This window comes from Ruditapes philippinarum, unplaced genomic scaffold, assembly GCF_026571515.1.
Source record: "Ruditapes philippinarum isolate M1 unplaced genomic scaffold, ASM2657151v2 ctg258_1_1_1_1, whole genome shotgun sequence".
Classification (NCBI taxonomy): domain Eukaryota; kingdom Metazoa; phylum Mollusca; class Bivalvia; order Venerida; family Veneridae; genus Ruditapes; species Ruditapes philippinarum.
In genome coordinates this window covers 657387-671685 of record NW_026855480.1, presented here as the reverse complement: position 1 = coordinate 671685, position 14299 = coordinate 657387, and the positions used below count along the sequence as shown (strand labels likewise).

General features: G+C 31.1%; 1 protein-coding gene across 2 annotated transcripts in view; it reads right to left on the bottom strand.

The window, feature by feature from the left end:
* Nucleotides 1-14299, bottom strand: part of LOC132743505 (12S rRNA N4-methylcytidine methyltransferase-like) — a 408080-nt gene that overhangs the window by 107732 nt on the left and 286049 nt on the right. The gene's annotated exons all lie outside the window — the stretch shown is intronic.

Sequence of the window (14299 nt, the reverse complement as noted above, 5' to 3'; positions counted from 1 at the left end):
CAATTAAGGGTTTAAAATGCGGGTGGGGTATGGTATCATGTTTATATATATTTCAAACCTTTTGAGAAAAAACAATCATTTTGTTTGTGTGATTTGTTAGGCGAATCACACAAAACAATTCATTTCTTAACAATAATCAGTCGGAAAACAACTTTTTATAAGGATGATGTTATAAATTATTTAAAAGTTCATTCTGATGTCCAAGCTTTAATTCAGAAATGTGACCATAACTCGTAATCCTTACGGTAAATGTTGTTTATTGTCTGCATACAGGTGCACTTTAAGGCTGACTTTAATTGAACTGTGTTGTCATTGTGTGTGTTAGTGTGGATGGGGCGGTGTTCATAACTTTAATTATAATAGTGTCGTTTATTGTCTATAATATCATCATTTTTTTTATAAAATATAAAACAAACATAATTATGTATCTTTCGCTCAGTAATGAAGTTATATAACCTTTTGCGATGACATGTTGTTGTGTCACTTATTTAAGAAAGAACGTATGTAGCTTAATAACATCAGACAGCGTCTTTGGTAATATGACAATTTGACGCAAGAAAATACGGTAGATAGTTTTTGCTATCAACACTGAAAGTACAATACAATTTAGAAAAACACGTTTTATAATGAATAAAGATACAAAAAACGTTTGTCCGAAAAGTGTAACAAGAAATCATAGTTAATTGCATCATATTCTTAAAAGTAATTTCCAATCTTATCATCTGAGAGGTTTTTAAAGGTCAGATAAAAAATTTGTTTCCATTGTCGTGGTATGATTAGTCTTTTGTTAATTAAATTTATAATGATCGTTATTTAACTAGGAGCGTTCTTTCACCGCAAAATCACTGAAGATAGGAATAAAATTTTTTTGAGAGTCCAGCAAAAGAGTTGTTCCATTTATAACCGGTCTTCGAATGTCAAATTCCGGATATGCTGTAACGCTTCGTTGCACCAAAATAGTGTATCAATGTCGTCTAAATGGCCTTTGAAATGACCAAGTGTTTTTCAAATTTATATATATGCAGCCGGAAAACAATGGTCAGGTTCCTTGCTACTGTTAGATGATAAAATAAACAAAAGACTGAAATTCGTATCTTTATAAAATTGTTGCATTAGGTACTGAATAAGTATTTAAAGCAGATATTTGATGAAAGTTTTGATAAAATGGACGTCATGCGATATTGAACAATACGCAGTGTTTAAGGCATTAAAATCTCAAACATTATCTGTCAAAAATGATGCTAGTTCTGGAAAGTCTTTGTTAATAAGGCAAATATTGCATTCATTAAAATTGTTGTCGAGTCGACAAATCGATGCGCACTTGTCGGGAAATTAATAAGCCAGTTGAACTGCAATGTCAGATGGCAGTGTTTAAAATATGTAGACAAAATAAAGATATTATCAGAAAAAGAAAAAGTAATTATTCATGACCACCATATGTTTTCTTTATGTTTTATGTATTGTATTATCCCTAGAATTTTAAATATAAATGCCCTTTAGCACCATTTCCGGAATAGAATTAATTGTTGAGCTTTTAAGGTATGTTCTTAGGTTTTATATTAATGTATTCTTATGACATTTAAATAAATGTTGGTGATTTTTCTTTTAAATCTCATGCATGATAAAGTTAAATTAATTCTGATTAAAAAATATATAAAAATATATAAAACAGAAACGGACGAAAAGCGACGAAGTTGTTTTCTATTTTCCTATTTTCGGCATTCGATTCAATTGTAAAGCGGATAAAATCTTCATAAGAAAGCGCACCAAAACGTATTTCGTTTATCCTTGCAGTTCTGACTGATAAAAACGCTGTCTAAATCTGTAAATTACACATGCTGTTTGTTTTAGGTAACGTTAGTTTTCTACTAACCGTAACGATTGGTTTCTAATAATAGACAGTTTAAGCGCCACGATTTATGACGTTATGGCGTTGTTTGCTCCGTCAATATCGCCAGGCCTAGATTATTCAACTTAACAATAAAGTACGAATGGCTGCATTCCCTTGTGTAAGGACGCAGCTTCAACTAAATGTTGCCTTTTTAGAATTTTCTTCACAGAAATATGCATGGTTCTATTTAAATTTGCGGAAATGGAAGTAAATGAATTATTTTGACCAAAAACCTTAACTTTGTTTCATACATCAACTTAAGTGCCATGCCTTATTACAAATGTAAATTAAACCTCTCCCTTATGACAGAGAAAACGAAAAAGCAAATGACATAAAAAAGTAAGCATTACTCCGTAACAAACATTGCATTCGATGTTTCTTAACATTAAAGTGTAGGATACAGATGCGACGAAGTTAATCTTATTTTATTATTCCAATACCTCTGTTTTTATTTTATGCGTACAAAACCCAGTGCAGTTTAATATTTGTTATTTTTGATATTTTTTCGTCCTCTGCGGAAGACCAAATATACAAATGTAACGCGCCTTAAGCCTTAAGTATTCAGTTAAGATATTTGACAAAGATGACTTTTCGTATGTTTCTGTGAAAATCTAATCAATATTATCAGAACAGAACAGAACATATATTTTATTTTGAATTAAGCATATACAGCTCATCTTCATATACAACAAATATATACATGCATGAATATGAAAAATGGTAAACGCATATCAATAAATGAAATAAACTAGTGAGAGTGTAATACAACACATGTAATATTTACAATCCTTATATAACTTTAAACAATACAACAAGGTGGTCTTATATAGCATTATCCGGCATTCAATGAATCAAATCTTAATTTAAAAGCTTTGTTACAATATATAGCTAATTTTGTTAACACTGACTTCCTTTCTGAATTCAGCAATTCTAAAAATTTAAACATACTAGGATTTCTTGTAAAATAGTTTGATATATACTGTTTCCTAAGAGAATCATACAAAGTACAAATCAATACAAAGTGATATTCATCTTCGATGTCATTATTGTTGCAAATAGTACATTTCCGGTCATTTCTATCAATATTATTGTGTCTACCTGTTTCTATTAATAAATTGTGAGATGATAATCTAAGTTTTGCTAATATATTTCTTAATTTCATAGAGTCAACAATATCCAGGTATTTGGACCTGCTAAAATCGGTTTTAATATGTTCATACAAATACAAAGAAGAACAAATATGTACACTAGAATGCCAATTTGTGATATAAATATCTTTTAAACGACCATGTAGGACTGGTATTAATATATTTAGCTTAACTGATTCTGGATACATCCACACATCATTAAATCCAGCACTTTGCAAAAGTGTTTTGACTTTAGATAACCAATTAACAGTATTAGACTTTGACTCTATCTCCAATCTCTGACAATTAACAATATAATTTAATATACAGTTGCTTGTTTTATTTTGGTATATTTTTATAAAATATTTAACAATTCTTACATGGCGTGAAATATATAATGGAAATCGGCCTACTTCTGCAAACAGTGAAAGAGTATTTGTTGACATTTTCACGTTAAGCAACCATTTACAGAACTTCCTATGTACAATTTCCAAATTTTCCGATGGTAGGCTACCCCATACCTCACAACTATAATTTAGAATTGGTAGAACATATGCATCAAACAGGTTGAACATAATGTCAATGGGAACTTGCTTATCTCGTGTTACATTAAATAATGAGCTCATAGCCCGTAGTGCTTTGCCTTTTAGTGTGTTGGTAGCTGGTATGAACGAACTTCCGCTAGACAAAACAATACCTAGGTAATTAAACGTTTTTACAATTTCTATATTTAAACCCCCATATATCCACTTATAACTTTTATTTAAAACTCCACCCTTTCTAAAAACAACAATCTTAGTCTTATCTACGTTAACAGTAAGATGCCATTTGTTACAATATTTTTCTAAACTATTTAAGGAATTTTGTAAACCTTGAGCAGATTCAGAACAGATAACGGCGTCATCTGCAAATAATAGCAAATAAATCGATATTTGATCTAATGTTATACCATCATCTAAATTTTCTTGTAATAAATTTTCTAAATCATTCAAAAAGAGACTGAACATTATTGGTGAAGTTATCTCACCTTGAAAGAGACCCATTTCACTACTGAAAAATTCAGACAACGTATTTACATGTTTTACACACAATTTAACATCTTCATACATTGAATATATTACAGAAAACAATTTGCCATCAATACCACATTTTATCAATTTATACCATAGGCAGTTCCTGTCAATTAGATCGTATGCTTTTTTAAAGTCAATAAAACAACAAAATAGTTTCTTCTTATCATTTATAAATCTTTCAATCAAAGAATGTAATATAAAAATAGCATCTACAGTGCTATAATCTGCTTTAAACCCAAACTGGGCATCCGTAATTTTGTCATTTTCTACAGACCATTTCTTCAGCCTGTTATTTATAATCACTGTGAAAAACTTAGCAAAACAACTTGTTATCGTAATTCCCCTATAATTACTTGGGTCTGTTGAATCACCCTTTTTATGTAAAGGAATAATAATACCGGATGACCAACATTTTGGGAAAGATCTACTATCAAGAATATAATTAAAAAGCAATTGTAAAGGATTCACAATATCATTTATACATGATGTAAAGTACTCGTATAAGATGTTATCAGCAGAACAAGCTTTATTACTACCTAAGCTTTTTGATGCTAGAACAATCTCTTCCACAGATATCGGTTTATCAAGTTCTTCAAATGTAGCATTGTTGCCTTCTGATTCTAAGAAAGTTTTTACAAAGTCATCGCAATCATTATTAGTTTCACGTTTATCATGATTTGTAGAAAGATTTTTAAAATGTTCATAAAAAGAGTCAACTGTTATTTCTTCACCCCGATTTCCTGGCGATTTCTGTTTAAAAGTCTTCCAGAATTCACGTGGTGATTTATGCTTTATTGTATTTAGAGATTGGGCAAATGTTTTATTATAATTATTTTTACATTTACGACAATAATATTTATAGTCCTTTTTCTTGATATAAACGTTCATTCTTTTCTCATCATTTGGGTTGATATTATATTCATACATTGCCTTTTTAAACAATTCATGTTTTTCTTTACACACTTCGTTATACCACTTTTGCCTGTTTACGTCTGTACCAGTAAAATACACATTTTTACTTTTTGTGCAGCGTTCAAAGTATTTTTTCCCATTTAAATGTAGAAAATCTGTGAATTTATTTACTAGTATATCGGGTACTTCTCCATTAGAAACATCATTTAACAAACTGTTTTCTAAATCACTAATGCCGTGTCTAACGTCATTTACAAAAGCATCTCTATATTCATTATTCCACTTGTAATACGTATGTTTTTTGGAAGATGTACTTGATAGCTCAGTATTTATACCGAATGAGAACGAGATTGGCGCATGATTTGAAAAGGTATTGAAATCTGTAACATTAAAACTCACTATGTCCTTAAAATTACCCTCTTCCGTCAATACATAGTCGACTAGACTTTCTCCGTTGTGTGTCATACACGTCCGTTTACCGATACCGTTATCGTTATGAAGTCTTCCGTTAACAATACGTATGTTGGTTGATTTACATAAATCAATTAACAATTCTCCAAATCTATTCGCTGTTACGTCACACGTTGCGCGAGGGAGCGCCGAGTCAATATCAAATGTATCATCGTTTCCTATTATTCGATCGTTATCAATATAATCATGTTTTTTACCAACCCTAGAGTTAAGATCGCCCGAAACAAATACTTTTCCTAATGTGCTATATCTATTTATATCATTTTCAATTTTTCTAAAAACATCAACGTCATACGTATTGTGAATAGGAGAATTTTCTGGCGCTATATAGGTTACTGCAAGATATATGTCTTTTTCTATTTGAAAAAATGTTTTATCCAGTTTTAGCCAAATTAAGCAATCAATGCCATTTTGAACAACTTTAACCCCCTTACGACAATTATCCTTTATATAAACTATAAGTCCCCCGCTAGATCTTCGTGCCCTCCTAAGCTGAAAGCGTCTGTATGAATGGATCGGATTACTGTATCCGTTAAGGTCAATTTTCGACTTTTTGTTAGTCCAGGTTTCCGACAAGCATATAATATCAAAGTCTTTCAATACAGCTAAAAACTCGGACGAAGATCGTTTTGCCTCGCTAAATCCTTCAACATTCCATGACACACAATTCAGAACACTCTCACGTGTAACCTATTTCGTACTGTTACCGTTGTATAATTTCTTATTGATGTACAGCTTGTCAACCTTCAAAAATGCCTCATCACCGTTTTCCCGTGCTTTTTTCATGATTGGGATTAACTGTTTTCTAGTCTCTATGATTTCACGGGGAAATTGTTCGCTGATCCTGAACGGTGCTCCGTGTAATTGTTTTGATGATTTTCTGACCTTCTCCCTGTCTGGAAAATATGCAAATTTTGCAACTATTGGTCTTATTTTCTGGTGGCTATATTTCCCTATTCTATGAGCTCTATGAAGTTTAATATTAGATTTTGCATCATCTATTTTCAGCTTATCTTCTAGGAAGGATAATATCTTGTCCTCACAGTTTTCATCTTTCTCTTCACAAAGGTTATAGAATATCAAATTATCTCTCATACTTCTACATTTTAGGTCTATAATTTCAGCTTTCATTATCTAATCAAGATCAATGCAAACTTGTTGTCATCTCTCACGGGACTAAGCCCATGTGTTTGCGCTAAAGTTTTAAGTGCGAGTTACTTTGTAAGAGACTATAATCGAAGCAATTCACATTCGTTCATAAAATATTTGATGACATAAGTTTGATTTTACGTACATGAAAGTTCCTAACACTGTAGCGTCGCTTTTCATTCATTATTTGAAACGTCAATATAGAGAATAATGAATAAGTGTATATTAAATACAAAATTTATTGAACGATTTAAAAAAAAAATATTATACGAGGCTCTGATGAGCCTAATTATGTGTTTTAACACGTTCAGTAAATTTAGTATTAAATGTACATATGTTCATATAGCCTGCCAAAAATCTTTACAACTAATGCTATACTCGATTAATACTAAATTTAAAAATTCAACAAAAAAAGTTCAATAGATCAAACAATAGCATATATTTTTAAATTAACCTTGATAATCAGAAACAGTGTGAATATCATTTGAAAAAGAAGTTTTCTCTGATCTGTTTGCCTCCAATTAGTTTTGAGAAAATAATTCACGAATTCGAAAACCTAGATAAACACCATTTTGTGCATCACTAGGGAATTCACCTAAATGACATTTATTAGCGATAAGATTTTTTTGGTCTTTTTTAATTCAAATGTAAAGAAAAATAAAAAAAATGAAATAATAATAATAATAAAAAAGAAAAAAAAAGAAATTTGTATATCACGATGCAAATAATTTTATACGACATATATATTATGTAAATACATAAGTTTACGCAAACATTATCTCTATTTCTTATGGCAGGTGGCACTTCGACTGTTTTGTATTCATAGATTTTCATTATAAACATAAAAAAATTGATAGATAAGGGACATTGATAATTTCATCAACACATATTTTTTCCAACTGAAACGGTTAAATATCACGTGGTAACGGTGTGTACTTCATTAAGTGTAATTCTCTAGAGTTATTATTATTAATTATTATTAATACTACTATTATGCAAGAATAATTAATATCTATTTCCATTCTAACATGCTAATGAGAAAGAGAATAAATACAAATATGCTGAACTACGACGGTTGTCCCAAAATGTCGTAGACTACATTATTTTCTCTTCAATCTGACGTCAAAATTTACCAGACATCTTCCTTGGTCATTTGTAAATTTACCTACTTAAAATCAATAGCCAATATATTAAGTAACACTTTTTATCACGGTTTTAACTTTAACAGTCAACTTACCGAAGCAAGATAAAATATTTGTCATTGTTGAGAGCATGCTTCTTAAAAACATGCCTTTAACTTCTAGCATAATAATAATTATGGGAAATACCTTCATGTGGAATGACGGCATTCATTTTGACGTAATATTACCAACAGACGTTTATTTAACGTTACTTTGAAAATAATATGTAGCATAATACGTAACAGCAGTGCTATTTTTAAAATGCCCAAAATGGCGACGTCAGATGAAAATGCCATTGAATAAGTTGAGATTTCAGTTGAAGAAGCGTCCAGCATTAATGTACAACATGGAGAACATTATATTTTATCAAGATAATGCACCTTGCCATAAATCTCAGGAGACGCAGCTTGAACTTGATGTGATAGGTTTTCAGAGACTTCCGTACGCCCTTAGACTTTGCTGCAGTTTGCAGTGTTTCCTTATTTGAAATCACAATTACGAGGTCACAGGTTCAAAAACTTCAGCGAACTCCGCCAGGAACATCTACGAGTGTTGAGTACATTGAAAAAACGTTTATGATAAATGGGTTGCCCGACACTGAAAGTCCGTCGAGAAACACGGAGAATACTTTCAAAAACATTTAAAAAATCTTATAACGTCATGACGTTTATGACGGCGTGCGCCGGATATGTATAGGTAGCATTTTTTAAATTTTGATAACTTGGTCAACTTAGGAGGTATTTTGATTTTATTTCGCATAGACACACATAAAAGGTGTATTAACTTTTCCCTAGCTAAACTACTCTATTGTGTTATAATTGATTGGGTAACAGACTTTGTCTACGATTTTTTGGGACAACCCTCGTACATTGTGGGTAGAAGTAATTTGGTTTATGAACGTCACATATGAAGTCATATAACGTTTAAGCATTCGTTTATTTAATGCTATGCATATAACATATAATAATGCACTTGAAAACCATATATGTTTAATAGTGAAATAGTGTGAAGTGTGTAAGTATATAATTTTCACTGTAACTGTTTGTACTGTAGCCGGACTATATCTGAATGCGGATGAAAAGAATATATCTTAAATAAGTGGTAATTTCGTCAGAAATACACACCGTTTTAAGTAAAATTGTCTTGCTACAAGGAGCACATGAATATCGACACAAATCATTTCAAAATGTTCCAAAATTCGTTATATTTTACAGAATGTTTTTTCGACAAGAACAATGTGAAGTCATGATTTGATAAATCATGGAATAAATAGAAAATTTGTTTTTTTTTATGAACGATCAAATGATATACTCGTGAACACCAGCTCTTTTTTTTTAAAAAAAAGGTACATCTGGTGTTCACCATTCACCTCTGTAAATGAGGAGAGAATTGAGCCTTCATTAAGAGGGGGAATTCGCACATTTCGTGCAGACATTTGTTACGCGTTATCAAAGGTTACGCCTAAGTTTAATGTACAATTATTGTTGAATAATCCATTGTCTAAACATAATTACTTTTCTTATTTAATGTCCAATTCAGTGGTATATAAAGAGCACTTACGTAAGGTTAATGTCTTCTGTTAAATGCTAATTGTTATCTTAACCTGTATCTTTTATTGATGCGAAATTTGAAAGAAAGGTTTGTAAACTTTATCTCCTGTACATAATTAAAGTGTCTGGCATTTTTATATCGAGGCAAAGTGTTTACAAAAACGTCGTGCAGCCGCACATGTACACATGTAATTAGTCTATAGAAGACATAAAGCAGATATTTAAATAATTGTTTGCTTTGCTATTATATGTTTAAAGGTGATTGCTTACTCAAAAATGTCGAAATGTTATTGCAATTATTTGGCAATTGCTTTCCATTTTATAAGGACCTCATTTCCGGAGAACGAACTTCATGAGTTAGAATTCTCAGTTTACAGAACAAATAGAAATTGTTTCAATTTATATTAGTTTATATCATTTGTATTTAACTTCAGAGAGATCACTTGTTATAGGATTCTTTCTATTGTTTTCTAGAGAGTACTTTCTAAATATATATGATGTGTCAAAGATGATTCTTGAAATTGTGCAAAATCCCATGGGAGACAAACTTTGTTTCCACATTTTCTGGTTAGCTTTTTTGATGATATATTTGCCCTTGCTTTGTTGACGACAAAAGTTGAACTAGTGCAACTGCGCACTAAATGGAACACCATAAAATATTTGAGTTTAAATGCCACTTAGTCGAGCCGTTTCGATTTTTATTTAACTATAACGACTGAGTGAGTTTAACGTCACAATATAAATAGTTAATAATTGAATCTATAGATATTGAATTATAAAGCTAATGTTCTAGCCGATAATAAATTTAACTGCAAAACAAAATTGTTTTGAAAATTTCGTTTGAAATTAGTCTTAATTATTCACATTTAAATTAAGAAATTCAGATATATAGTTATGTATAGTTTAGTTATATGCAAAAGATCTTGACAATTATTTTCAATAACCAAGCACTCATTAAACAAAATACTAGCTATAAATTCATAAAAGACTTAAATAATTACATTTAACAATAAGACCATATATTTGCGTCTTGATTACAAGGAAACAAATGACACTGTCCTCTTTTGTGTAACAAAAAATTCCATCTCAAATAACTTACTTTCACGTCATACAGTATAACAAATGTAATTTAGATAACTCTGTCATGAAAAGTTAAAAAGTAAATTACACCAAAAGAAGTTAACACTCACTGAATCTACATGGTCCTTAAAACATTTTAATAGCATAGTTTAGACTAAAATTTGTCGACGAAATTGAATCACTCAAATACTGAAAAAAGATTCTTTTCAATTGATGCCCACGGGAGCACTGGGCAGTCAACAAACGTAGAAAAGTTTTATGCCTTCAGGGTAAATTTGATGGTAATGACAACATCAAATGCCGCAAGTTACTCTGCGATATCTGATTAAGATAGTGAAAACTTGTTTTTTGCTTCATAAGGGAAAAGTGGTAGTTGTCCTTTTTGTTTTAGTAATTGATACATTGGTATTAAGTAGCATGTGGTTGGTCAGTAATTAAATGATACATTTCGTTTGTGATTAAGATTATATTGATCTTTTTAATAAATTATTTCATTATTTATACATTATATATACATGTATATACTTAATGAACTTTTCGAAAAGTATTTAGTGTGGTTTTTTTTCCATATTTTGTATTTAAGTATCAATAATAAAAAATGTCATTGTTTTGAAAATCAATATGAAAACAAAATTAATTATCTGTATTATCTGAAGTATCTTCAAGTATGTTTGTTACTTTTAATTTGTTACTCAAGTTCATGATAAAATTACAAACTTACTAACTAAGGATCTCACAACTTAGTTAAATAAATATTTTCATCTGTTATTTTTTCATTACATAATAAATTACTTAAAAGAATAACGGATGGAGTAAGATGCTTAAAGGTTAAATTTGAAAAAAAGGAAAATTTAAAAACAGTAAAATGACTTTTTTTCATAATCTTATGATTATTATTCGAATAGATTGTAACAGCCTCTGCTATTTAACACACATAAATATTGTATGAAAATCAGGATGACATTCCAGAACAAAATATTTCCTCTCTATTACTAGTTGATTTGCAATTATTTGATGCATGTTCAACTCTTCTTTGCAATCCAAAAATCTCCAGATATATAGCTTTATAGGCTTTAAAAAACGTTTATTTTCAAAACACTGTTACACTCATTTTCATGTGGATCTCAGCTTTCATAACATTTCCCGCTAAAGTTATGTATAAGAGAATGTATTTTTGGAAGATGACATTTTTTTTTCTTACTAACGGGTTGTAATAATACGCCAATGATACTAAAGGAAACAGTAAAATGTATTGTTATCTCATATGCTTCACGCGCTGTACTACTTTTCATGTACGCGATAGCCTCTCCTCTTTATGCAAAAATGAAACTTATTTAGAAGAACTAAAAGATTGTATTGAAATGTGAATATTGTAATCACCTAAACATATTAATAATAACATTTATGCGGATGTGACCAAATAGCGGACTGCGTACAAATAGGAGAAGAAATATTTCATATTCACCGGTTGTTACTAAAATTAACACAGTTTAGAGGGTATAAAGCTATATCTAATGGAATATTTTTATAAAATTAATCAGTTGTAAATAATGTTGTCTCCGTCATATTATGGTCTATTCTTGATAGAATTTCTCTGTTATTTAACACACATAAACATTGTACGTAAACAGAATAAAATGTTCTGGAACAAAACGTTATGCTGCTTTTTAAAGTAGGTGTTAACCTTTTAACTCTTTGCGCCATTCGCAGTTAAGGCAATACACTACCATATTTCTTTCATACAAGGATTGTGGAAGTATTAATTATTTAAAATTTAAACAATAATTTTTGCTGCATATATATAGCTTTATACACTTTACGATAACTTCAATAACAATATTGACCTGTTCGACGGTTATTCATGTGTTGGTAAATATGACATTGGCCCTCATTGTGTCGCCTTGAAAAGGTGAAATATAGGGGTTACTTTTGTCGGCGGCGGCGTCTGTGTCGGCGGCGTCGTTGTCGGCGTCGGCGTCCCCTAAAGCTTGTCCGGAGCATAACTCAGTCACTATAAGTCTGATTGACTTCAAACTTGGTATGCATGCTTCTTTCAATAACCCAAAGTGCAGTGCACAAGGACCGGTACTCTGCAGTTCTTATTTTTTGAGTTATTGCCCTTTGTTAACTTTCATACTTTAATTTTGTCCGAGCCATTTCTCTTCAACTAAAAAAGCTATGGACTTGAAACTTCATAGGATGATAGATCTCATTAAGAAGAAGTGCAGTGCATAAGAACCGGTACTCTGCACTTCCTAATTTTTGAGTTATTGCCCTTTGTTAATTTTCATACTTTATTTTTGTCCGGGCCATTTCTCCTAATGTATAAAAGCCATGGACTTGAAACTTCATAGGATGATAGGTCTCATTAAGAAGAAGTGCAGTGCACAAGAACAGGTACTCTGCATTTCTTATTTTTTTTTTTAGTTATTGCCCTTTGTTTATTTTCATACTTTAATTTTGTCTGGGCCATTTCTCCTTAAGTATAAAAGCTATGGACTTGAAACTTCATAGGATGATAGATCTCATTAAGAAGAAGTGCAGTGCACAAGAATCGGTACTCTGCATTTCTTATTTTTTGAGTTATGGACCTTTCTTAATTTTCATACTTAATTTTTGTCCAGGCCATTTCTCCGAAAGTATAAAAGTTATGGACTTGAAACTTCATAGGATGATAGATTTCATTAAGAGAAAGTGCAGTGCATAAGAACTGATACTCTGCATTTCTTATTTTTTGAGTTATTGCCCTTTGTTGATTTTCTTACTTTATTTTTGTCCTGGTCATTTCTCCTCAAGTATGAAAGCTATGGACTTGAAACATCATAGAATGATAGATCTTATTGATAAGAAGTGCAGTGCACAGAAACTGCTGCTCTGCACTTATTACTTTTTTAGTTATTGCCCTTTGTTATTTTTCATATTTCATTTTTGTCCTGGCCATTTCTCCTAAACTACATTGTTCACAAGGCGACACATCCGACTCGCGGAGTTCTAGTTTATTATTATTTTCATTGATTTGTTGGGCAAATTAATTTACATAAGAATTGTTAAAATGCTGCCTCCCAATTCTCAAACGTCAAGTCCAGAAACGCTGCTCCAAACCGGAAAATTTTCATTGCTCATTTAAAGTGGTTTAACTGTTTATGTGTTTTTTTGTTTGTTTTAATTTGTTTCCTATGTATCAAAGTTAGTGAGAAAAATAATCAACCTTTTAATTAGATAGAGAACTTGGAAATCTTAACCTTCTGACATGCGTTTACATCGGGAACTCGCTTTGCTCGTTCCCGACAGAACCGATCACCATAGCGTTGCGTTTTCAATTCTTTCATCCAAGCAAATTATCGGTACCTATTTTCTGATATTTTTCTCATTTGAAAAAACCAACAAACTTTCTGTGGTTAAAAACGTGAAATGTCTCAAGAAGTGGCACACAAATGGGATATAATTTCCGCTTCTAATTTCAAGAGGACTACTTACGTTACATAACAGGGGAGTCATAAATCAACTATTGCCCATTTGATATGAATTGCATCTTCCCTGCTCTTGAATTGCGGTTAAGGAAACACAAAAAAATAATAATAAAGGAGAAAACGATAAGATCTTGTTTGTATCAGGGCTAAATCGCGAATTGTACCAGAGTTACAAGCCTTTAAAGTTTAATAGAGTCAACACTCTTAATTTATAATCTAAATGATTATTAATATTTTAAGAACTATTATCTTTTCTGGCGTGTTCATTGCTAGTTTACCGAAGTTCTGGAGGAATGTTTTGTAGCGTAAAATCACGGGTAGGCCTGTGTAGTTAAAACGACAGAAAGGTTCACGCAACGACCATTTTTTCCGATAAAAACTGGACAACGGAACAG